The sequence below is a fragment of the Neomonachus schauinslandi genome, chromosome 11, assembly GCF_002201575.2.
Source record: "Neomonachus schauinslandi chromosome 11, ASM220157v2, whole genome shotgun sequence".
NCBI classification, from domain to species: Eukaryota; Metazoa; Chordata; class Mammalia; order Carnivora; family Phocidae; genus Neomonachus; species Neomonachus schauinslandi.
The window spans coordinates 83,439,932-83,467,204 of record NC_058413.1 but is presented as its reverse complement, the minus strand read 5'-3'; the positions used below and the strand labels follow the sequence as shown (position 1 = coordinate 83,467,204).

Here is a 27,273-nt window from a genome sequence, read left to right as displayed (position 1 = left end):
TTTAAAGAGAATTGTAATGATATAATATATACATACATACATATATATGTATATATAAAAAATAAAAAATGTGGGAATAACTTTAGACTATGTTAGCATGGGCATCTTAACTTTTCATTATGTAGAAATCCCTTTGTGGGGTGTCTAGGTGGCTCAGCCTGTTAAGCATCTGGCTCTTGATTTTGGCTCAGGTCATGATCTCACGGTCATGAGATTGAGCCCCTAGTTGGACTCCATGCTGGGTGTGGAGCCTGCTTGAGATTCTCTCTCCCTCTCCCTCTGTCCCCACCTCTCTCTCTCTCTCTCAAAAAAAAAAACATTCCTTTGGATATGGAACACAAACTACTAACTACTTGTAGAATAAATAAGTGACCATTTAATAGTTTAATACAGATCGATGCAAAGCAGTTGATTTGGTTTCAAACCGTCCTGGAGTAGATGAACTGGAGAAAGAATGAATGTGGAAGCATTTTGTAACCACTATGCATTTGGTGCTCAATAAATGATTGCCAATGTAAGATAAATGTGGTAGCCCCAAATGATGGATCCATGGTTACTAGAACAGCCTTGTGGATTTAATACCCAACTTCGTGGGACATTCTGGAGACTTTGTTCCTAGGCACTTCTGAAGCTTGGAACTCATGATCCAAAATATTGTACGGTCACAAAATGTACATTGTTTGCAATCACCATTATGTGTCTTACGACAATCTGGCTCCTCTCTCTCATCCCTCATCCCCCTCCCTGTGGTTCAGTGCAAAGAGAACGGACCCTCTGTCTTGAACCCCAAATGTTTTCAGTTCTGTCAAAGCACCAGGGTCCTGTGAAAACGCAGCCAACACAAATGCCAGGGACGAAATACAGTCATTTGCCTTTTTTTTTTTTTTAAGATTTTATTTATTTATTTGAGACAGAGAGAATGAGAGACAGAGAGCATGAGAGGGAGGAGGGTCGGAGGGAGAAGCAGACTCCCTGCTGAGCAGGGAGCCCGATGTGGGACTCGATCCCGGGACTCCAGGATCATGACCTGAGCTGAAGGCAGTCGCTTAACCAACTGAGCCACCCAGGCGCCCGTCATTTGCCTTTCTTGTAGGCCTGCTGCCTGATTCTTTTTTGTGCTCCAGGCATTAGAGTGAAACTAGTTTTCAGGAAGATAAAAACTCATTATAACTTTCCTCACACCCCCATATAAACTTATTCTTATCCAGTGGGTGTTTAGTCAACTAAGTCTATGTCAACCATGGATATGGAGGAGCAGGAAGATGAGGGGTAGGGTGATGGGAGGGGTAGGGAGGCAGGTGCTTTAGCATCCTGACTTTGCTCCAAGTCTAACCCTTGGGGAGTTTCCACCAACCCTGTCCATTTCCTCAGACCAATTGCTTTTCAGCTCCTGTTGCTTTCCCTGCCTCCACCCCCCACCCCAAGTCCCAACCACCCAGGCTCTGCCATCAGTTACACCAGGACATCCCAAGCAGGTGTGGGTCCCCTGGCAAAATATTTTTCAAGAGGTCCTTCTCTATATAATCAAGCAGAGTCATCCAACATCAGCACCATTCTGGTAACCCAATCTCATGCAGTTACATGAAAGAAATCTTGCACCGTCAGGAGAAGCAATCCTTTACCACCTTCCTAGAACCTGGACCTGTGGACCGGGTCCCAGAACAAGTCCACAGGTGTGAGTTTGGGGATCTTGGGGAATCTGGTTGAACCCATGTGAAGAATGGCTGAGAGTAGAGGTTGGAAATGCACCCCACCCTGAAGGGGAATAATGGGGCCCAGGACAGGACACACACTCCCAGTCTAGAATCTGAGTATCTCTCCTTAATGGTATTGTTGGCCTAGGCTGGTCCCAGGCACCAGAGGAGGACTTAGAAAATGTCAAGGAAGACACTCCAGAGCATGGCGCCCCCTGGGGCTGGGGTAGGGCCCTATTCACCAGGATCTCAGGGTAGTGGTGCTGGTCACAAGCCCTCCACTGCAGCAGACATTTAATCATTCAGGCTAGTTCATATCCTAATTCCTCAAGATTTATTAGAGGGATAGAAACATCTTCTCATCCCTTTTTCCTTATTTCTCTCAGACTTAACAGAATCTCATAGTTGAAGAAGATTTTAAGATCACTTATTTCAGGAAGTCTATAAAGATAAAAATGGCCTCACTTATTGAAATGATGTTGGTTGACCAATCTAAGTATTTTTAAGGCTTAAACAACAATGAAATCAATCACACAAAACAACTTCCCAAATTCACTATACCTTTTCTGTAATGAATAAGTATGGTGCGATCAAAAGGCTGCCTCCCTACTACTAAGATGCCATGATTTTTTCAAAATGTGCTACAGTGCATTTGCCACAAGTAATTAAACCCGAATGCATCTGACCAAACAAAAGAGCCACCTGCAGTAGGTCTGGCAGGAGCCTCAGGCAGGGTCACTGAGCCCCTTGCCTTGCAGAGAATGAGATAGATCCCTATCATGCTACATGGTACACACTGGACACATGTCTTAAAGCCCCTGATAAAGCAGCTTTATAGAAGCCAGTCAACTTAGAAGTGTTGGCCTGTGCAAACGGATGGGGTCACCTCAAAGAAGATGGAGGCCAATGTGCTGGGACCCTGAGTAATTCTCTGCATCTGTATGAGTAGGGCAGATCTTGGGTCCTTCGTGTAGGAATTACTGGACGACACAGCCACCCGCTGGAATGTGGGAATGTATTTTCACTATTTGTGATGTTGTTTTTTTGGGACACTTAGATGACAGCAAAAAAGGGAGGAAGGAAGAGAGTGTTTGGTGCGAAATGGGGATCGTTACAATAATACTACCTCATTAAGTGAGAGAATGAATTTTGTCAAGTTTGTACTATAACGTAAGTGATTCTCAGATTTTCATTTGCATATAAATTCCTCTGGGATCTAAAAAATCCATAGATTCTGATTCGGTAGGTCTAGAGTGGGGCCTGGGGTTCTGCATTTCTAACCAGTGCCCAAGGATCTCCATGCTGCTGCTCTGGGGCCCACGCACTGAGCAGAGAAGTTACAAGGCACCACCCGTGCTCTTCTCAGATCACTCTTGTCACCCATGTGCAATTATCTGTGCCTGCGAAGTGGCCACTTGGTCAACAAAGCTTACTGAGCTCCTCTCATGCAGAGATCCTTGGGAGTCTGCATCTCAAAAGACACCCTCTTTGGAGAATAGCACTCAGTCAGGTGCACTGAGGCCAAGGATCTGGACCCCTGAAGCTAAATTTTCAGAGTGTTTATGGTCTTACTACAAAGCATGCATTCTCTCAGTTGTCTTAGCTAAGAAACGAGAAGAGGACTTTGAAACTGCTCCCCATCTTAAGCCCACTGAAGGTGATTGAGATGTCATTTTTGTTACTGCTTTGAATACTGGGTGAACAAATCAAGGTTGCTAAATGCCTAGAGATCTAGGAAACTGCAGGGTCGAATGCTTTCCCTGGCATCTCCGGGTCCAGTCGCAATGTCAAATTCTGATTCCATGCTGCATCGAAAGGGGCAGAAGGCAACAAATGTTTTAATCCTCTTTGCTGGCTGCCAGGAAGACAAACTGCTGAGAGGGAGAAGAAGAGAGAAGAGAGGCAGGGAGAAACACATGAGGGAGAAACAGGAGAGGAAGGAGAAGGAGGTATGAAGAAGGAATGAAAGACAGAGGGGGTGCCGAAAAGATGGCCTGGGTGCCACTGGAAAGGTTCTGAAGACACATTCAAAAGAGATTAAAGGAAAAATACAGGCTAAAGGACTACAATATTTTCTCTGACAAAATGTATGAAAACGGGAGTCCCAAATCAACTGCACAATTTTGCTTTGTGATGAGATGTCCTTTAATAAGCCAATAACCCAAAGGCATTATCAACCTGCCCTATGCATTCAGACATCCCATATACCATTACTGGAAGCAAAAGGAAGTGTATTCTGAATCATTGGCAAAAATATATTTTTAAAAAGGGGTTATTTCTTCCCACAGATGAGTACTTTGGAGAAGGTAAGTTTAATTCACTATATTAGTGAGATTAAGAGCTGCAAGAATACAAATGGGGCCATTTATCAGGGTATGTGGGAGGTCCGTGGGCCAGGACTCCTCAGTTGCAAGACGCGTGAGCAGGCCCCATGGTTATGTGGGCACAGTGGGCTTCTTCTGCAGGGAGGCAGATACTGACCCAGTCACAGACCGCAAAGAACAAGCAGTGGCTGTGAGCAGGGTCTGCCATCTTAGAAACAGAGGAGCAGACTGAGAAACTGCTTCAGGGAAGGACCCCTGGTGTGATCTGCTTTCCCTGACATCACCTGCAGTCATTCTATGCACATGTACCGTGAGAGAAGCGCTGGGTTAGACACTGGGTGTAGGGCGGAGACGAGGTAGAAGACAAGGTCCTTGACCTTGGGTGGTCTACAATATCATGAGCCCAGAACTGGAGCAGTTTATATTTTTCTATCCCTAGGCTCAGTTTTCAGCTCCTAATTGTTTTTACATCCTGCTAGTAAAGGATGGTGGTTCAGAAAGATTTATTAGAGCTGGAAGCAACCTAAGCATTCAGGGATGAAGAGATCAAGTAGGAAATCCGGAGTAAAATCAGGACACTCCCTGATCTTGTTCACTTCTTTCTTTCCCCCTTCACATCCTGTCCTTCCATGCCAGCTATCTCTCAGCCACCACTCCTATGCCCAATTTTTCTTTTCTTCATACAATTCCTTAGAATTGTACAGTTCTAAGCACCATGAGGGCTCAAAGATTTTAGTCTTCCTTTTTTTTTTTTTGGATTATTGTTCCTGATGGAATATCTTCCCCCACCCTGGGGATGATTTCAGAGGGAGGCCTATTCCTTTGCTAAACTGTTCACATCATCCAAAACAATCATCCTCATATTGAGGCAACCCCTGCCTGGCTTTTCCCTTTGAAATGATTAAAAGTCCCCTTCTGGGTGCCCCAACCTCACTGTCCCTCCTCATTTGCCATGGAAATTTGCTGCTCTATCCAGGGAAACTGCTTTGTGAGGTTGAATGTCAACACCTGTCACACCTTTTGCCATGAGGCTCATCGGGAGGTGGCTCAGAGCGGCACATGCCTGGGGGGGGGGGCGGCCTTGGAGGAAATGAACAAGAAGAGGATGAGAGCAGGGAGGAGGGGTAAGAATTTAAGGAGGCATCCACACAGAGCAAATGGCTTTGTGAAGAAATGGCCAGGAGAAGAAGAACTCTGGTGGGCAAGAAAGGAAGAAAGCCATTGGGAGTGGAGAGTACGTGGGCACCCCTATATGGTAGCCATCACATTGTCTCAGTTGCAAGTGTACCGAGAAGGGATTACAACTTCCACTTCCTTGAACTCTGTATGCATCTCATGTAGGATGAACATACAGCATCTGTTCACTCTATGCCCGATGGCCAAGGGTTTGGAAACTGAATCCCCTCTAAATTCTCCCTCACTCCTTAATCTTCTCTCTCTCTGCCATGCCGCTCTCCACCCTCTCTATCCTCCCTGACCCCGTGACTCTCCTTAGAATACTGCTGGCAAAAAGCAACTCTGGGCTCCCCATCCTTAATTAAACCAGGGAGTGTGGACAGCAGTACATTCCATCCTTGCTTGCTCCCAACTCCCAGATACATCCCTTCACTGCATTGGAGTTAATGAAAAGTGTGATAAACCCACTGTTTCATTTTCCCTTAATTAATACAAGCAATTGAATTGTGCTAAAGTCATTTTGGTTTGGAGACTGAGCCTCTGGGTCAATGTCTCACTTGCTGGCAGTGACAGAAGCTCTTTGTCATGAGCTCAGACAACCTTTCTCAGGCTGTTGCCGCCAGGACCTTGCCCAAGGGAGGGGTGGCTTGCCCCTGTCCAGGGCTGCCTTGCTGGCTGCCTTCCCTGAGGCTGACAGTAAATTGTCTAATGACAAGATCAATATGTGACTGTGAAAGTCAGGTGAGTTTCTAGGGGGGGAAAGAGTACATTAATAATGCTCCCGGGAACTTGAGGCTCAAAGGAATTGCCTGGCAGTGGTGAATTTCCTAAGTCTGTCATTTTCTTTTCTTTTTAATTTTCTTTTATAATTTTATGTTAATCACCATACATTACATCGTTAGTTTTTGATACAGTGTTCCGTGATTCATTGTTTGTGCGTAACACCCAGTGCTCCATGCAGAATGTGCCCTCCTCAATACCCACCACCAGGCTAACCCATCCTCCCACCCCCTCCCCTCTAGAACCCTGTTTGTTTTTCAGAGGCCATCGTCTCTCAGGGTTCGTCTACCCCTCCGATTTCCCCCGCTTCATTCTTCCCCTCCCGCTACCTTCTTCTTCTTCTTCTTTTTTTTTTTCTTAACATATATTGCATTATTTGTTTCAGAGGTACAGATCTGAGATTCAACAGTCTTGCACAATTCACAGCACTCACCATAGCACATACCCTCCCCAATGTCCATCACCCAGCCGCCCCATCCCTCCCACCCCCCACCACTCCAGCAACCCTCAGTTTGTTTCCTGAGATTAAGAATTCCTCATATCAGTGAGGTCATATAATACATGTCTTTCTCTGTTTGACATATTTCACTTAACATAATACCCTCCAGTTCCATCCACGCCGTTGCAAATGGTAAGACTTCATTCCTTTTTTTTTTTATTTATTTTTTTATTCTTATGTTAATCCCCATACATTACATCATTAGTTTTAGGTGAAGTGTTCCATGATTCATTGTTTGTGCATAACACCCAGTGCTCCATGCAGAATGTGCCCTCCTCAATACCCACCACCAGGCTAACCCATCCTCCCACCCCCTCCCCTCTAGAACCCTCAGTTTGTTTTTCAGAGTCCATCGTCTCTCATGGTTCGTCTCCCCCTCTGATTCCCCCCCCCCCATTTTTCCCTTCCTACTGATGGGACAGCTGGGATGACACAAGAAGAGAAGGGCTCAAGTGACTTTCCAGCGGGACTAACCAAAAAGATCAATTCTGGTACATGGGCTCTCTTTATCAGAGGAGGAAAGCCAAAGGCAGGGGATTTGAAGGGTTTTGCCTGGTAGGTGGGGACAGGAGAATGCAATGTCAAGAAACCTCTATGCAATGAGGTCTAGGAGGGAAGGCCAAGAGGTCTTGTCCCAGGTGACACAAGATATCATTCAAGGAGCACCTTAAAAACAGACTCTTGCACTCATGCTTACAGACTGATTGAACTAGTCCATCACTGGCATCTTCCAAACACTGCCCAGGGCACACAAATGTATAAACAGGGATGACACCCCCAGTTAGTACATGGAGGACTTCTGTGGCCTTCACTTGCCAAGTGCCATCCAGTTCCATTTATAGACTCCCAGGCATCCTCTGCCGAGAAGGCATTCAGGATCTAGCAGTCCATAAAGTTCTGCACATCTCAGAGTGTATTCCGGCCTTCTCTTGACCATCCACTGGCCTCTATGAGAGACATACAGTTGGGATGTCAGCAGGTGAGTCTGGGAAAGGGAGCCTTGCAAGGTAATGGCAGCCAGGCCTGGGCCTGACAGCGTTGACTGCCCTTCATCAACCCACAGTGGATAGGGATGCCCAGATGGACAGACACAGAGCATCAGGGCAAGAGTCGCTCTCTCCAAAGCACAGTGAAGACATGTAGTTAGTTTGGTCTTCCTTGTGTTCTTTTCTGAGATGGGTTCTGAGATGGGCTATAAGAAAAATCAAGACAGGAGAGTTTTATAATCTAGATGATACTGTTGACCCAGAGGGAGTAGTCCTGAGTGAGTGATACAGAAAGAGCCAGAGTACTGGCAAGCATGAGGCACGCAGCCTTTCAGTGGGAGTTCCGAGTGCATGCTGGATAAAGAAGAGAGGAGTTGAATGTGCACACGCGCACACACACGAAGACGGACAGCATGAGGATACAGAATGCAGAAAGCCCAAATTTCACATATATGCAGACAAATGGAGGAGGGCAGAAGCTTAAATCCATTTGGAGAACAGAGTAGCTGACATGGTTAAAAAAAGTAGCTAACATTTATATTCTACAAAGTATCCACACATGAACAGAAATAAATAGCTCAAGCCAAAAAGACATAAAGGTTGAGGAAAACAGCATCATGACTTATAGAAAGCATAGCTAAAACAGCTGAGTTATTGACAAAATGTTAAGGACATTTGAAAAGTTTTTATTTATTACAGGATTTCTTCCTTCATTAATACTATTTGCACTCTGAACCAAAAAGGTTATTTCATTACTAACAACTAAAAAGTGAAGGAATTCTATGCTTTAGTCAAAATAAACTACTACTTTAAAAAATAATAATTTTTAAAAAATGAATCAAGGCACTGAACGAGATACTGCTTCTTTTGTGTATGCATGTCTTGTATATGTCTTAAGAAAGTTTGACTTGACCTGTCTTGCATTAGCTTAAACAGGAATGACCAGTCACCTAGGCCCAGTATCTCAAAGAAAAGAGTGTTTTGGAGGCACGGCCATGCCCCATGCCACCATGTGGCCAGTGAGTACCCAACACCAGAGGGTGCTGAAAACTTGGCTTGTTGAACTCACAGCGAGTCTATTTGTCAGAATCTGTTGGGGAGCAAGTGGTGTCCAAACTCTTCAAATTATTTCTAGTAACAGAGCAACATCAGACCAAATGCTTTTACCCTTTACGTGCTTTGGGAGGAATTAAAACTTTCCTTCCAATACCAACTGCACTTGGTTGTTTTCCCTGGGGATTAATGTTTTCTATAGCAACACCAAGGAAACCTTTGTTATTTTTACAAGTAGGATGACCATATAGTTAAGTCTGTCTGGTACACTCTCAGTGGACACCTGTTTTCCAAGCCTCATTATTAATTAATGGTCACTTCCGCTCTCAACATTGTGCTGCTCTGGGTGATAATCTGAGTGGCCGCTGTACTTCCAGCCCGTGGAAAGGCTGGCCATCAGGATCTGTCCAGGCTGCTGCTTGCACCTTCTCTGCCTGTGGGGCTGTCCCAACACCCACACTTTTAAATTCGATGAGAGACAGTGGTTTGGTCCCCAAGGAGTTTGTGGATTCTCAGATGTAGGACTCTGCTAGATGAGGGTCCAGCATGACTCTGTGTGCTCCCTTCCTTGGAGCTTGAGGCTCATGAGCTAACTAGTTTTCTGTGGGGTTGCAGGCTAGAGCAGCTGCTTGGAGCCACTGCCAATTGGAGTGAGGGCATCAGCACTGCACCCTGCAGGACAGAAACCCAGCTGGGGTTCCGCAGATTCTGGCTCGAAGCCCCGGCAGTTCAGATACCAGACCAGATTTGCACTTTCTGAAATGGTTATGATGGTCCAGAGCACTCATGGAAGCAGCTGCAGGGCCCCTTCAGGCTACTGGGGAGATGCTCTTTTGAGGAAGAATACAGCCCAGCGTCTGCAGATGAAGCCTTGATGCAGCCTGACTCTTCCTGCTTCCTCTCTTCCTTCCTCTTCTCTTATTCTCTACCTTTTAGCCTCTACCCAGATTAGCTCCCAATAGCACAACCGCATGACAATGATGCTAACTATCAACGTTCATTAACATTTTTGAAATCCTTGTATTCGCTTCCAGGCAAAATACCCACTAAGCCAAGCAGCGTATTTGGCATGCAGGCCACACCTGAGACATTCTGCACACTTCACCGAGCTGGAGGGCCTGAGCTCTGAAGCATCACGGGCAGATAGCTATGCTCACGCACTCAGCTATAGCGGCCGTTGAAAGGAAGAATTAGGAGCTGCGCACTCACTGGGCAATGTCTCCGCCCTTGGGGCCAAGAGCCCTTGATGTGATGTTGGTTCGCTTTGGAAACTTTCTTGCCAAGGACCCTCTGTATCTGCACCTTGTGCTGTTTTAGGCAAGTCTGTCTGCCTCTTATCATCCGACTTGGACTCTTATTAAGCTGACCTCTCACGAAAGACAACTATCTTCCTGGCCTCCCTTCTTAGCCTCGTCCCCATAGAAGTCACGATACGCACGGTCTTCTATGACTCTGTCAAGAGCAGGAGTAAGTGGAGAAAAAGTACTGAATTAGAGATCAGAAGACCTGGTTCTAACCCCCTCTTTGCCACTAATGTGCTATGTGACTTCGAGTAAATGTTTTTAGCAGCCCAAGCCTTCACTATTTTTTTCCTATCAAATAAAAACATGTACTGGATGATTTCTGAGGTCATTTCTAGTTTTTTATAACTTAGCAATACAGTCTGTGACCAGAAATCCCACAGAATTCCTTAAGTTCTGGAAATCTGACGACTGTGGTGCTGATGGGCAGAGTTCCAACCGAGAAGCTCAGGGTCACTGACCTATATGGAAACATAAGACGTTTCCTGCAGTCAGGCATGCACACTGCAGAATTGACCTAGGCCACCCTAGCTTTTTTCTGGGGTCTTGACAATACAGGCACAAGAATAAAGACACCACGGCAATTTCAAGGTGGCTCTCATCTGTCATTGTGCTGTCGCTGCTCGGTGATGGGGAGGAAAGAGGTTTTGACAATTATGAAGGACTGTGTGTGTCTGAGGGTAATGTCTTGTATTAATGGGGGAAATTAATTCTTTCCGTTCCCTTCTAAGAATCCTATTCATGCAGATTTTGACAAGTAGCTGTTCTTGTTTCCCTCCTCTCGATCGGTAGGTTGGAGTAATATCTTATAGATATAACTAATCATCCACTTATCTGATTTGAGACCCATCTTCATGGGTCTGAGGGTAACTCCAAATGCAGGAAAATGATGCTTCTCTCTGCTTTCTGTCCTCCCCTGCCTTGGCTAAAAATATCCCTTCTTAGTTATGTGGCTCACCTTGCTAATCCTTCCCAACCAGAAGACAGAAGAGAGACAAGGAAAGGGGGGCCCTGGCAGTAGTAAAGGCCCAACACTCAGAACTGCAACCTAAATTTCCCCTGCACCCCCACTATCAGAATTGATCTATGGCTGCACCAGAACAGAACCAACATGATCTGAGGGGCCATGCGATGGTTAGTTTTATGTGTCAACTTGACTGAGCAAAAGGATGACCAGATAGCTGGTAAATATGATTCTGGGGTGTGCCTGTGAAGTGCTTCTAGGATAGATGAGCATTTGATTTGGCAGATTGAGTAGAACAGATTGACCACACTAATGTGGGTAGGCATTATCCAGTCCATTGAGGACCTGAAGGGAACAAAAGATGGAGGAAGGGCAAATCCTCTCTCGCTTTTCTTGGGCTAGGATGTCTGTCTTCTCCTACCCTTGGACGTCAGAGCTCCAGGTTCTTGGGCCTTTAGCTCCTGGCACTTATACAAGTGGGTGCCCCCACCTTCCCCATTTCTAAAGGCTTTGGCCTCAGGACTGGCTGATTTCTAAGGTGATTTCTAAGCACCATCTGCTCACCTGGTTCTCAGACTTTAGATTCTGACTGAATTACATCACCAGGTTTCCTGATTCTGCAGCTTGCAAATGGCATATCAGGGGACTTCTCACCTCCATAACCACTCAAGCTGGTTCCTATAGTAAGTCTTGTCTTATCTGTCTCTCTATATATTCTCTTGGTTCTGTTTCTCTAGAGAACCCTCATGAACATAGGCCTAATGGAAACCTAGGAGTCTTCACTCTGCTACTAATTAGCCAGGAATTCTGGACAATCCACTTTACTTGGGGCAGCCTCAGTTTCCTTATCTGCAAAATGAGGGCATTGGGCCAGTTTATTTCTTAGCTTCTTAGCCACTGTTCTTCTCTCGACTTAATTCTGGCCCAGTACATAGGGGTGCTGTGGTCTTACCATGAGTCTCTGGACGGCAATCAGCATTTGATCAAGTCCCAAAGCCCCTGGGTAGGGAAGTTTGGAGGTGTGAATCTTGTTTCTACCCTCAAAACCTGGGGCTGACTCTGGTTCTGGAAAATGCCGCAGCTCAGCTCATTGGGAGGGATGTGAAGGCTCAAGCAAGGGCTTGTCAGCCTCTGAAAGACCCCTCACCAGACCCCTGCTGTGCTTCCCTTCCTGTCTGCCTTTGCTGGGTTTCCTTATGCATAGTGGTCATAAATAATGCAACAGGCCTCTGTCAAAATTAACACATCTGACCTGGAGAGGGAGAAAAGTCCTGAAAATTCCTAGATTTGTTTCCTATTGGGTCAGACGAGTTTGTCACTTTTGTTTTTGTTACCTTAGGAAGCATGGAGCCTCTGTCCCCTTGGCAGACAATGTCAGTCTGGGGGAGAAGAGCAAAGAGGATTGTAAGGGTGACTAAGTTCCAGCAAGGCAGGCTTGGGTTGAAGGATCCTGGACAAAAATAGGGAGGTTGGAAGGGGCTGCTGTATTACATGCCATGTCAGGCAGGTGCCTGGAGCCTGGTCGCTAGGCAGGTGGTGCCTGTGGATTTCCAGGACACCCTGCACAGGGAGCTTCTGAAGGGAACAGGTCAGGATGCACAGTGTCAGACACCTTCAGACTGGCCCTGAGCTTGCTCCACTTATACGCAACACTAGAGGGTTTTTTTTTTTTTTTAATTATAAAACATTGTACCCTGATGGTAAGTCATGAAATTAATATAAGTAACAGTGTGGTATTTATTTTATGCTGCATATAATTCACATATGCACACACAGATACACATATGGTATGTATGCATAACAGTAGAGAAACATTCAATAAAGAAAGTAAAATACAGAGCCATTGCAATTCTGACACTTGTTCTGATGCGTGGGTTTCATCCCCCACACCGAGCAATTAACACCAGCTGGGTGTCCTTCAGTTCTGACACTATCTACCTGGAGATAGTATCAGATCCCACCAGGGAAAGGCTCAGTCCCACAAGATGCCCCTGATCCCCCACTTCCGATGCCAACTGAAAATCCAGGTTGTTCTTTGTGCTTCCTCACACTGGCTGTAGATCAGAGGTTCCTGTGACCCCTGCTTGGGTTTGACTGATTTGCTGGAGCGGCTCACAAAACTCAGGGAAATATTTTACTTACTAGATTATCAGTTCATTATAAAAGGATGTAACTCACAAACAGCCAGATGGAAGAGATGCATAGGGCAGGGAATGGGGAAAGGGGCACGAAGCTTCCATGCCCTCGGAGCTCACCCTTCTCCCTGAATCTGGATGTTCAACAACCAGAAGCTCTCTGAACTCTGCCCTTTTGGGTTTTCTGGAGACCTGATTACATGAGTGAGCAAATCACTGGCCGTTGGTGATTGAACTCAATCTCCAGCCCCTGTTCCCTCCCCGAGGTGGTGGTGGTGGTGGGGTAGGGGAGAATGAACATTCCAACCCTCTAATCACAGGATTGGCTACCCTGGCAACCATCCTCCATCCTTAGGTGCTTTCCAAAAGTCTCATTGTTAACATAACAGAAGGTACATTTCCTGTCATCACAGGAAATTCCAAGGGTTTTTGAAGCTCTGTGCCAGGAACTGGACAAAGACCAAATATGTATTTCTTATTATAAATCACAAAATCACATCCATTCATTTTGAGCTTTCCTCATCATTTAGGAAATAGCACTATACTAGTTCATGAGCAATCTCTAGCTCTCTGTGTACATTTGAGTACATCACTTACTTACCCACCCAGGCCTCCTGTTTCTAAATTATTTCTGTAAGTGTTAGGTCTAACATTTGATCACCAATAGCTGGTTGAAAAAATGTCTTCCTTCCAACTATTGATTCAAAATGTAAAGAAAAATAGAGCAAAATAATGAATAAATCTCACCTATAACCTCAGGAGAAGAGACAAAGATATAAGAAAGCCCAAGGAGCCTTGAGTCTAGCAAATCAGAAGGCAATTCATCTTAAGAAGAAAACAAGTGGTATTTACATTATTAAATCACAATTACAAAGCCAATCAGCTACAGAAGAGAAGAGACCATTTCCATCAATTATTACTGAACTGAACATAATTTTTCAATCACCAGCAGATTGTAAATGGGGGCTACAGCTCATCCAGGAACTCTTCTGTCATAGGAGTTATTAATCAGGTATTAACTTTGTCGAATTAGCAAGGACACCGATGAGATGGTGGGGAAGCAGGATACAGAGAAGACAGGAGGAGGCAGCCAGGTTAATTCCTGAGAAGGAGCACAGAGCACTTGAGAAGGAGACCTGCGGTCAGCCACCGAAGCAGCCAGGGCTCCTGCTGTGTTGAAGAAAACATTTGGCTCCAGTGTTTTCATTCCAAAGAGTAAACACATGAGCAGGTAAAAATAAGTAAGTCATGCACAATTTATTGGCTGTTTAGTTCTTGTGCAGGAGAGCTGTAAGGACTACAGTATGCACGGGACCTGACCACGAGGAAGCTCTGGGTTTGGGTCACATGGCTGACTGCTGACTTTGGTAGGCTCCCCACCTACTCCCCTAACTACTTAGGTGCTTCAATGCTGGTGCAAAGTATAAACTGCCTGCCTCATTAGAACCTCATGTACCTTTGTGGAGGATGAAAAAACACATACAAAAGACTTCGTTCTCCATCCTGAGCTTCTGACGTCAGGATTGTTAATGACTTCTGTGTCATGGGGTCTAAAGCAGTTGCTAGGCACCCAGAAGATGATTACCATCCAGGCTTTTGTTTTAAATAAACAGGAAAACAAAGAGTGTTGGCTCAGGGAGGAGGGAGAAGGGCAGCCAGCTGGGGGGCAGGGGATAGATAGCCAGGTGGTGGGGTTTGTAGAGGTGTCTCCACCAAAGCAGATCACCTGTTCATTTCCCATGCAAATGCCCAGTAGGTGACAGCACCTCAAACTGGGTGACGATGAGGATGGATCCAAAACCTGAGATCTACTTGTCCCCCCTCCTGCCCTCCCTCCTTCTCTCCCTTTCTTTGTTCCTTTATTCAAGGAATGAATTGTCCCTACAACCTAGGACTGAAGGACTCCTACCACTGAGGGCTGAAAACTAGAGACCCTTTCCTCAGCATTCGGGATGCTCTAGAGAGGAAAGACAGTACCCCCGCAAACGTCACTTAGACTGAATTTCTCACATGCCAGGCTGATGGGGGCTCAAGAGATCAACAATAAATGTAACAATGATTCTTATAATGGAATTTTGTGGAATAGAAACCACATGTGCTATTTCCCTTACCTTGTCCTCAAATAACTCTGACTCATCCTTTGAGTCTCAACTTAGATTTGACTCTTTCAGGGAAACCTGCTGCACTAAATATTTCCTTTTCAACCTTCTAGAAACACTTGTCAGCCTTCTATGCCCTGCTTTCTTCTCTGAGTGCCTGATTAATATGGGCTACACCAACTGGTTCCCCTGCCATTGGTTTGTGTTTGGCGTGACCACTAGGAAGCCCAGCAGGTGATCAGAAAGAAGGAAAGTGAGCTCAAATGTGAATTTTCCAGGAGGGTCACCTCCCACCACTGAGTCACTTCACCAAAGAACATGGCTTCTCTCGAGTCAGCCCTCTCCACATAACTCCCCCCTTTAACCCAGCAATTGCCCAGCTTACCCCTTCTGGCCTGGGGCAAGAAAAATCCTGCTGTTATTAGCTTTGGATATGGGTTCCCTTTATATACCCTTTCCATACCTTGTAAATAATTCTCGTATTAAATCTGCCTACAATTCTTCACAATCCAGTGTGCCATTTGTTTCCTGCTAGGGCCTTGACTCTTTGACCCTTAAAGTCTTAGACGTCCCTTCTCTAGGCTCCCATAGAACCTGTACTTATAATTACATTTATCCCTATAGTGCAGTAATGCTCAGGCTAGTGACTTTCCACCACAGGGAGCACTTTGCAATGTCTGGAGACCCTTTTGGTTGGCAAACTGGGGGTCAGGAAAGGGATATTACTGATATCTAGAGAGTAGAAGTCAGGGTGGATGCTTAAGACCCCACAAGGCACAGGACAGTCTCCCACAACAAAGAATTTTCTGTTCCCAAGTAGCAATAGTGCTGAGGTTGGGAACCCTGCAACAGAGTGTAAATGTCTGGTTAGTTGTCCAAATCTCCCTCTAGAAGGAATCTCAGTCAATGCAAGGACCATCCATGCCATGCACAGTGGCTTCCCGGGACCTCATGCCATTCCTGACCCATGGTAGGACCTCACAAACAGGGGCCGACAAATATTAAAAATGAATGAATGAATGCACTAATGAAACCCAGTTCTTGTTTTCCATCACCTAACTGGCCAATGCTGAGGATAAGACAGATTGACTCATACCTATACATAAACCTAGCAAGAAATAACACAATGGATGCATGCTCTCTGAAACTTTTATCAGGATTTAGAGGAAATATCTGGTACTCTTTAGTTGTGGGAGGGTGGTGCCACGAGATGAATGGGCAGGGCAGGTAGTACTTGAAGCAGGCTCTGACATGTTATTTTAGCAGGCACAGCTGGATCAGCACGTAAGTCAGGAAAACAGCATGAGCAAGGGGAGGAGTTAGGACAATTCTGGAAAGCAAACTGTACGTTATTTTTTCACTCTGACTGCTTTTCTCAGGACAATTACTGATGGCTCTTGGTTAGAGGATTCTGGCTCCAGGGGAAAATTCTGCCCTGTAAAATGACCTCAGGGAAATTGCTGTCAGGAGCCAATAGCTATTTTCATGTTTTGCTTTCTCATCATACTTTCCCACTTTCATATGATTAGCAAGAAACATGCCCACTATGTACAAAGCACATGATAAGCAGCATAGGTGGGATTTTTTTGGGGGGGTGGGGGGTAGGATGAGGTGGATGGGATTAGAAACACCAGGCCTATGGGGCACCTGGGTGGTGGAGTTGGTTGAGCATCTGATTCTTGGTTTCAGCTCAGGTCGTGATCTCAGGGTCGTGGGATAGAGCCCTGCCTCAGTCTCCATGCTCAGCATGGAATCTGCTTGAGAATCTCTCTCCCTCTGCCCCTTACTCTAATGTTCTCTCTTTCACTAAAATAAATAAATAAATCTTTTTAAAAAGTAAAATAAAGCACCAAGTCTGGCAAATACAAATCACTCAGTAAACATCTATTGAATTTAATCCTCCCGCACACAACGTTTCATTCTGGTCTCATTTGTGTGGTCTCTAATTTTAGACTCCAAATGACGATAAACTCACTTTTCACTTCTGTTTCTAGCTTTACAGACCCAGCTTCTTTCAGGCCATAACCTGCTCTTGGAAAACAAGGTCTGAATAAATCAGCATTTGTGCCCAAGAACTCGGAGAGGTCAGCAATAAGAAAAGTCATCTTAAAAGTTTGGCTGTGGAAGTCTGATTTGGAAGGGTAAGGACCAATGCTCAGTGAGCCAGAGGCCACCTTTCTGAGGTCAGGCTTCAGTGGGCTAATATCTAATCAGGAGCCACCAAGCACCTCATCACCCTGCTGGGCGGCCCCTCCACAGTGGGGATGCTCCACTGCCTTTTCCATGAACTGCTCACAGTGAAAGCCCCTCAGAGAGGCTCTGGGGTGAGGACAGAGTGCAGACAGGAAGGAGGGAACCAGCACCCTGTGCCCTTGGGGGATGTGGCAGCAGCCCTCCCTCACTGGGATGAAATGGGGTTTGTGGTTTTGTGTAACCAATTCTCTTGCAGAGAGGAGAGAGGGACCGCTTTCACATCCAATCAAGCTGCTCTATGGGAAACAGGATGAACTAACTTGTGGGAAATCCACTCCAGCACATAAATTGCTTCATGACTGCAGGAACATATAATATCTGTACACCGCCAGTATGCACACCACCTGGCAACGATGTGATTTTCAGTCTAAAATGTCAATTTATTTATTTTTTTGCAGTAGGGCTTAGTAATCATTCACTGACCCCAGACGGAATAAGCATGTCAGGGGCAGTGCCAGGATAACATCTGATTCACCCTCTTCCAGGGAGACATTTGTAATTTTACGAACAGAGTGTAACACGATTATAATAGAATGTATCACATAAACTTGGATATATTACAGGTCAAAACCATCTCAAACATAACAGGGACATTCTGAAAGGGCCTGATCTAAGTTCTATGATCCTAATACCAACACTGAAAAGGAGTTTCACTGGGCTTGCTCATCTCATTTCAACTTTATTGTGAACTCCTTAAATTCAGCACAGGACCACAACACTGCTTTAGGTGGCAAACGATCACACTCTGTCCTACACTTATGAGGTGGATGCCTTGGAAATACTGGAAAAATGAGTGCAAAGTGGCCACTGAACTCAGAGAACTTAGGTGTTACAGCCAAGGGTCCTCTAACTCAGGTACCTCATTGCCAAAGGAATAGTCCTTGTTAGCCATGTTGGTTCCCCTATTCTGTCTTCTCATCTCTTGTATTGCCCTTAGAATAACTGATCTACTTTCACAGATAAGATTCTATCAAGGGCTTGGGAGGGGAATGGTAGCAGAGATGGCAAAAATAATAGCTACTCTCCCTGTCCCTGGAAAGCATATTCATTGCTGTCTCCCTCAGTGTCAGAGAGACAGGAGCCCAGGACTGGTGATAGGCTATCATTCAGCCCCCAAAGGAACCTTTACTCTTCTGGTAGTAGCTCTAATCTTCAGACACTCAAACATTGGGAGAAGTGAGTAATCGGCAACAAGACCAACACTGGATTTGTTTCCTGTAATAACCACTTCTAACAAGGCGGAAATAAATAGGACTGAAATCCCCTTGGCCAAAGGTTAAACTTTCAAATTTGTCCTCAATCAAGATCCCCTTGAGATGTCATTCAAGAGAGTGAATTATGTCCTACTCTGTCAGAGGCAGCCACTGTCTTCATCTGTTGACCGGCGTAATTAAGAATGTCACACTTTCACCTTCAAAAGGGTTTCAGTGTAGACAATACATTATATGAAAATGCTACATTTAAATAGTCCCAAACTCAAAAGTCCTCTTGTGTTTAAATATGTTAAGCCAAGTGGATATCAATCGACACCATCTTTGTCAAATTAATTCTTCATCGAATTAATTTATTCATTCATCCTATATATGAAAGATTACCTACTACACTCACTAGGATCCCTGCCCTCTCTTACATTTTAGTAGGGAAAGAACAGACATTGGCTCATATAACAGATCATATGTGTTAATGGTTAGTGGCTATAAAACCTGTTTTTAAGTAGCAGAACCCTCTGTGCCTATAAGATCCTACACTGGAAATTCATTGAGTTATAAAAGCTGAGCTGCTACTTCAGGGTTGGGGTGGGGAATGTGGAGGAACCAAGGACCTAAGTGCAGTGATCACTGTTAACCATTTGTATTTTCTCTCTGTCTCCTTCCCTTGTTCTCTTCCTCCTTCCTCAAACCACAGAGGCACCTGTGGGGGTTCAGAGAACTCCTAGGCTTTTTATGAACTACAGTTAGTGATAAACAGGTTCCCATTGTTATGCAGAACACAGTCCAGTAGGGGAAACAACACAGAAACAGATATAATATTAATTAACAATGAAAGATTTAGGTAGCAAGTCAGAACAAAAGAAAGATGTCCAAGGCTGTGTGAATTAAACAACTAAGAATTCTGATAACCCTTAAAGGAATTTTAAGGCAAGAGAGGTCACACTAGGCTGGAAACTTTAAAATTTAATTTTAGTCAATTATTTTAGGGTTTGTGCATTTTAATTGGAAGAAAATTCCATCTACTTAGGCTAATAACCTCGTGATGCCTCTTGTTCATTTCCAAGTACGCTGTTGTCAGTGGCAATAGAAGAGAGCCAAAAGGACTTTTGGTCTTCCCAGTTAGCCCATAACCCCATTATTCATCCATTTATTCAGTAAGTGATAAATGATTCTACCCGTGTTTCATGTAGAGGGTGGTGAGGGTGGAAGCCCAATCGACTTCCATCAAAAAGCAACATAATTCACCTAAGTCATCAAGTGTGGACAGAACAATAGTGAACATGCATAGTGCTTTGGACTTGTCAGGGGAAAGTTATCAAAGAAATTTGTGGTATTATCATTGTATTGTTCAACATAGTCCAGTTAAAATTATTTGAAAATTTAAACAATACCTTTTATAATCCTCTTTACAATTCCCTGGTTGTATAAAAACATATCAATCCTGTCGTTAGACCACCAATGCTTGTGTCAGGCAGTAGGAAAACACAAATGAGACGATCCTCACTGGAGTCTTAGGATCATAAAGATGATTGCAATGTGGAGTGTGGTAAGTTCATCAAAGGGGGAAGTCAGGGAGCGTGGGAGCTGACAGGAGGAACAGAACCAGACTGGTGTGGAAGGTTCCAGGAGGATCCGAGAGCTAGGGAATGAAGAGGAATTAGCACAGCCAAGAAGTTCGGAAATGGTGTTCCCAGCAGAAGTGTGTGGGGGCTGTTCAAGGTGCAGACATAGCAGGGAGTCCAACCAGTTAGGAAGCACAGGAGCAGAGCGGGGGCCAGATGGGAAGGGCCTTGAATGCCACCTAAGGAATGGTCCCTTCAAACAGGTAACAAGGGACAATAACAAGAGGTGTAAGAGACATACCCTGCTCTTAAAAAGCTTACACTATAGTGGTTGATTAGGGCCACACCCACACACAACACAATTAATCCCCTCAACATGTATGCATTGAAAGCCTACTATGTTCCAGGGACTGATTAATGACTAATCATAATGCAGCAAATGATATAAAATCCCTGCCTTTTAGTGAAGGGACAATTAATAAATAACAACCAATACAGAACAAATATAACATCAGACAGTAATAAGGATTGTGCAGAAAGGTCAAAATAATAATAACAATAATAATTAAAATGTACCAAGTAATTACTGTCTGACAAGCACTTCCCATGAATTTTTCTCATTTTCTATGGAGAAGGCATGGTGTGCCCTCCCAGATTTCTTCTTCTTTACTGAAACACTCACTTTCCCAGCTGTAGGGAGTGCTGTCTGCTGAGTCCCTTCAGGAAATTAGAGTGGTAGATGATCCTGACCAATGTTATGTCCCTTTCCTTGGCAGCATGCATCCAACTGCTGACTGCTCCAGATGGGCCCTTGGCCTTGATCAAAGTCAACTCTAAAGGCCTTCTCAGCACCAGAGACCATACAGGATGGGCCCAGGCTTATGCTACAACTGCTGTTCAGTTCAACTTCTCCAAGCCACTGACCTACTTGCTCATGCACTAACAGAGTTGCTGTTGACTAAATTCCCAAAAAAATTCCTATTTCAGTGTCAGAGACTGCTTCTTAAGGAAAGCAACGTAAGACACTTGGCAATCACTCAAGAAACTGAGTCTCAGGCCAGTCGCTTGACCTGGGTCCCACAGTTAGGAAGGAGTGCTCTTAATCTCCACATTTTACTCCTTCCGAAGCACGATGGACAATCAATCACTGCTACTGTTGCTCAGAGGAGGATGGTGATGCATGCAGCCAATATAGTGTTATCCAGAACTTCTCTCAGAGAGTACTTATCTGACAAGACCACTGATTCCAAAAAACATCCCAAACACCTCAAAACATTCATTTTCTCATTCAACAAATATTGAGCACCTCTCTTGTGCCAGGCACAGTACTGTACATGGCGGGACGCAGAGCCCAGAGCACACACTTAAGAGCTTAGATTCCAGTGAGGACAACTGGTCGACCAACCCTCGTGCCAGTGGTACATAGGAAATAAACACAGCAGGCTGAATTGGGTGGAGAGCTATGGGAATGGGGAATGGGCTGTTCTATCCTGGATGGTCAGAGACAACCGCTCCAGTAAGGTAACATTTAAAGGAGACTGACAAGGGGTAGGAAAATAATACACGAGGATGTGGCAGTGGTGGGGGAGACAGTGGTGTTTGAGTAGAAAAAAATAAATGCCACACAATCTATGCAGCAAAGAGCATGCACAACTCCTAAAAGAACACCTCCGGAGCCCACTCAGACCTGACTTACACTAGTATCAGGCAAAAGTTACTTAAGTCTGGTTATCCCCCCTTCCCTGGGCTACCTGTGGTGTAACAAATCCTGACCAGGGGCTACAAAATGTGGATTCTAATCTAGACTTGCAATTTAATTGTGCTTCCATCCCTTCTTCAGCAAGTCAATGATGGTGATTCCTTACCAGCTTCCCTTGCATGATTTTTGTCAAGCTCTGATGAGGCAATAATAAGTAAGGAGTAAGAGTTCATCTATCACCATAATATACCAGTACCCAAACCTTTTGGTCTCAGGACCCACTGACACTTAGAAATTTATTAAAGACCTCAAAGAATATGCTTTACTATTATATTATACCTATTGATATTTACCATATTAGATATTAAACTGAGACAAAATTTAAGATATTTATTTAATGATTTGCTTTAAAATAACAATAATAAACCCATTACATTCTAACATAACTAAGACATTTCTATGGAAAATAAACACTTTCCAAAATAAAAATTTATTGAGAAGAGATTTTACATTTGGGCAAATATCTTCAATGTCTGCCTTAACAGAAGACGGTTAGATTTTCCTATCTGCTTTTCATTCAATGTGTCGTGAGAGGTTATGGTTGAAGTATGTGAAAAAATGCAGGCTTACATAGAGATGCACTTGGAAGAGATAATATTTTAGCAGCCTTTTTAGATAATTGCAGATATTCCTTTTTGATATACACCAAAACATGACAAGTGGTAGTTTCTTAAGCCTTGATTTCAATATGAAATCAGAAACTACATTGATAAATGAACATTTTATACTCTGTTACTTTAAAATCCACTGTCTTATCTTTCCCTTTGGATGGATTTTTTTGTGTGTGTGCATCATTTTGGAACATTATCAGTTATTTAGAAAATCTTCATTCACTGATATATGTAGCTCTCCAAATGTTGACACATTTCATTATACAAAATAAAAATAAAAATCACATCTGTTAATGTCACCACCAATTACATCAGAAAATCTTTAGGCATTGAGAACCTATCCAGCTCATGATAACAAATCCATGTTTTCCAAAATTGTAGTTTTAGCTTGAAAGTTTAAATTCTATTTTTGATAATTTTTTATAACAAATGCTGTCAGTTGTTTTCCTCTAAGTGACAGGCTCACATTATTCATTTCCAGGAAAATATCTGCCAGATCACCAAAACCGTGTCTGAATAACCACAAGTATCTGTGACTTGGTCTTCCAAGTAAAAATTCTCCTTTCTGGTTGGGGAGGGGGTATGCTACTTCAGCTCACAACTCAAATAACCTAACAAATGATTTCTCCTTGAGAAACCACCATACTTTGTGCTTCATGCATACGTTCTTTTACATTTCACAGAATAGTAAAGTCATGTATTCCAGTGTTGAGTTGTTATAACAATTTTTGCTGCTTCAATAAGAACATTCTTAGTTGTAAGTTAAACTGCTTTTTTTCTTACTCTGAATAGGAATACAATGAAGACTAGCAGAACTAATGATGTAATGTATGTATTTAAAAAAAACCAAAAAACAAAACACCCCTAGGAGTTTACAGATGCAGAAGAGGTTTCATTATGTATGACCTTGTGTTGTTGATGAGTAATTTTTTAAATCCTTCCTCAATAAATCTTATACCCATCATCAAAAAAAAAAAAAAAAGACTAGCAGAATTTGATGATGCTTAATTGATGAGCGCTAAGATTCTAGCATGTATAACTACCATGGCCTTTGTACCATTAGAAGTATCAACACATTGGAAAAGGCAAATTACGTCTTAGTAATACTATGAAAACAGTTCTGACCTCACAGACCCCCTGAAAGGGTCTTGGGGATCAATTAATCACAGGGTAAATAAATCACACTTTGAGAACTGTTGCCAAAATAGAAACTTTGATGCACTGGGGTGGGCAGGGCAGGGACTGTGGGAGGAAAATGTATATTGACTAAAGATAAATGAAATTTCAGCAGCAAAAATTGATGACTGGCATTCTGACAGAAAGGAAGAATAAGGAAAAACTATAAAAAGTAGATACATGACTCAAAAGCATTGCAACTGGGGGTTATCTTAAACAGGAGCAAATAACCAGGCACTTCGATAGCTCTGGAGAGCATCCATGAAACTCAGCATTGTTGAAAAGCACTGTTCACAACAATGACCTTGGGTCATTAAAACAATGTTAAAAAACATCAAACATCCTATGTTTAAGAAACCAAGGAAAGGAATGATATCTCTTAGAAAGAATTCCTCAAAAAGATTCCCATAACAATCACTGAAATTTTTAAAAATTGCTTTGAGGTTTTATTAAGATATCTACTGTGAAGACTAGCTCATTTCAGGTGATGGAAAAACAAAGCATCTCAGTAATTAAATGAAAGTCCATGAATTAGGTACGACTACTTATCTCACTTTATAGCTGGGCAGTAGTGCTGAATGAGATTAATGATGGCTTTGTGGATACTGAATAAACCAAAGGAGACAGTGTGAACCCAATTTTGAGTCTCACACATTGAGCCACCACCACCCACACCTCCCGAACAGTGTGGCATTACCTATGAAATCAAAACTCAGCATCTAAGAATTTGAGCCCCACCCAGGAGGAGCCAGGGAAGTTGGGGTTCAGGGACATTAAATGTGATTTCTGCCCATCAGTCATCCTGAGCTGGGAGCCAGCAGCACTGAAGGAGAGATGATGATTTATAACATCTAAATAATGCAGTCAGCTTTGCTTCCTGGCCAGGAGCCTCTTTGTTAGGGTCCCTGAGAGCAGGTTCCTCTGCCCCGAGACTCACAAGAACACATCTTCAATTACATTGCATCCTAACCTCCCTGTAAGGGAAGAAAGAACAGGCATCCAACAATCAGGACAATATATCTTAATCTGTCTGGCCCATCTCTTAGGCAAACATGCAATTCATGGCAATGAAGTGAATTTCCACAGAGAGAGGGTGGCGGGTGACCAGGCCTGGACAATTAGGTTTTCCTGGAAACTAGTGCTAAGTTTGCAGCTGGAAGTGGTCCCTGAAGGTCACACAGGGGGAAGGGCCAGGGTATCAAAGATGGCAAAGTTCCTAGACCTCAGGAAAAGAGGGCCAACAGTTTCAAATGACCACCAATGCTCTTCTCGCCTGCTGCTGCATGGTCTGGTAGGGCAAGTATAGGAAGTGATTAACCGACTTCCCTCACACCAATTATCTGGATTAATCAGGTTAAAAAATATCCACTTAATCCAGATCACTGAAGCAAGAACTCTGGGACTCTGGCTTGAATTTTGTGCATAATTGCCACAACTTTCTCCTCACAGTTTCTCTGTAACTATAATCTGGGAGTTGTGCCTCAGAGACCTCATTACATCCTCAGCCCACATCAGTTCATCTCCTTCCCTTCCCATTTTGTCCCCTTCACCAGCATCCCTTTCCCCAGCACCATCACACACTTATACAAACACTCTTTTCTATCACTGGGCACAAAGTTAGTATTTGTCACCTACTCAAATAAAGTGCTTAGCTTTCTAATCTCTAGGCTTAGTGTTGAGGCCCAGACAGCTCTAACAGACTCCCCAGGAAAGTCAGAGTTCTTGCTGTTTAAAGTGTGGCCCCTGATCAGCATCATCATCAGCGGGAAACTAGCTGAACCTGTAGCACCTCAGGTCCCATCCTGGGGGCACTGAACAGCTTCTGTAATTGAAAAAGCCGCCATGTTATTCTTAGGCATGTTACCCTTTGAGAAGCCCTGACCTACATTTCAAAGTTTGAGAAACTTTGAAGGTCCAGGGCTCTGGGTTTAGGCCCTGCTCTGCCACACTGAGAAGTAACTCTTAGGCCATTCAACTTTTGAGGACGTCCATTTTCTCATCTGCAAGAGGGTAGGGCTTAGATGAGATACTTAGTTCCTAAACTCGGCAGATAAATCATCTGTATCATTTAAGTAGATATCTAAAAGTACAGATTATTGGGCCTCTCTCTGTGGAATCCTAATTCCACAGTTTCTGAAATGCAGGTAAGCTTGGGTCCTACTGTTCTAGAACTTGGCGTATTTCCCAAATTCTAAGAGACCATTGTTCAAATGTAATGGGGCCACATAATAGGAAAGGCCATGTAGCCTTGGGCAAGTTACTTAACTGCTTTGAATCTCAGTTTCTTTATCTTGAACATAGAAATATTATTATCAACTCCCTGGAGTCTCCAAGATTAAATAATTTATACAAATCACTTAGCACATAAACAAAATGCATTTCATTATGTTCCCAGTCTCGCTCTCACTTCCCTGAGCTCCTACCCTTCTTTTTCTGCATTTCTAACACATCGAGAAGGTTCCTCTTTCAAGGCCTCTGCACTTGCTGTCACTTGTCTGGAAAGTTATTCCAGATGGAGCAGGTTTCTTTCTTCAGGGCTCTGTTCAGAAGTGAGACCTCCACTGACTACCCCACATGAAAGCACAAACACTCCCTACCAGCAGACCCCCAGCCTCCTTCCTTAGCCTATGTTTTTACCAGAGGACTTTACCATCTGACATTATATATATACTTGTTTACTTATTTATTGTCTGACCCTCACGCCCACCCCTACTGCCTCCCGCCCGGCCACTAGATTTTAAGCTCCAGGAGGCCAAGAACTTTGTTTTGTTCACTGTTGTATCTTTAGTGCTTAGAAAGTTACTCTATACTTATTTGTCAAATTAATGAATGACTATATAGTCTTTTCCATTAAACAGATACTCTATTTTCTTTAGTTATTTCTTGTTTTGATGGCCCTTGCCTTACCTTTTATCTGGGAAGATAAACAAAGCACTGATGCTTTCTCAGGGCATTCTAAATTAACTCCATATAGAGTAAACTGCTCTATTTATTAATAAGTTAACCATATTGGGATCTGCATTTTTTTCTTTCTTTCCTCTTATGCAATTAATAGATGAGTAGATTCATTGGTAAAAGAATCAAACAATGAAGAAGTATGTTGTATAAGATGTAATTTAGTCCCTATTCATACTCTCTCCCCGTTCCCTTCCCCAGAGGAAAGCATTGTTCACAATGTGTGCTACATCCTAATATTACATTTTTTGTGCAGATACACCTATAGAAGGATGTATATACACATTGATTTTTTTTTTATTTTATGTAAATGGGATAAGAATATACATACTACTCTGCATCTTTTCCAGGATATACCTTTCTGTGTCTGTATGGCTTTTCCTTATTCTTTTGTTTTGTTTTCTTTTTGAGAATTTATTTATTTATTTATTTATTTATTTATTTATTTGTTTGTTTATTTATTTATGTATTTGAGAGAGAGAGAGAGAGAGAGCAGGTGTGCACATGAACATGAGCAGTGGGAGGGGCAGAGGGGGAAGGAGAGGGACAAATAAACTCTGTGCTGAGTGCAGAGCCCATCCTGGGGCTTGATCCCATGACCCTGGGATCATGACCTGAGCCAAAATCAAGAGTTGGATGCTTAACCAACTGAGCCACCCAGGTGTCCCTCTTCTTTATTCTTTTTATTGGATGCATAAAAAGGTATACCATAATTTATTTAAATGTTCCCCTCTT

At 43.5% G+C, this 27,273-nt stretch overlaps 1 protein-coding gene across 1 annotated transcript in view; it reads right to left on the bottom strand.

Moving 5' to 3' along the window:
• OPCML (opioid binding protein/cell adhesion molecule like) overlaps positions 1-27,273 on the bottom strand; it is a 493,175-nt gene that overhangs the window by 15,032 nt on the left and 450,870 nt on the right. The window lies entirely within an intron of this gene.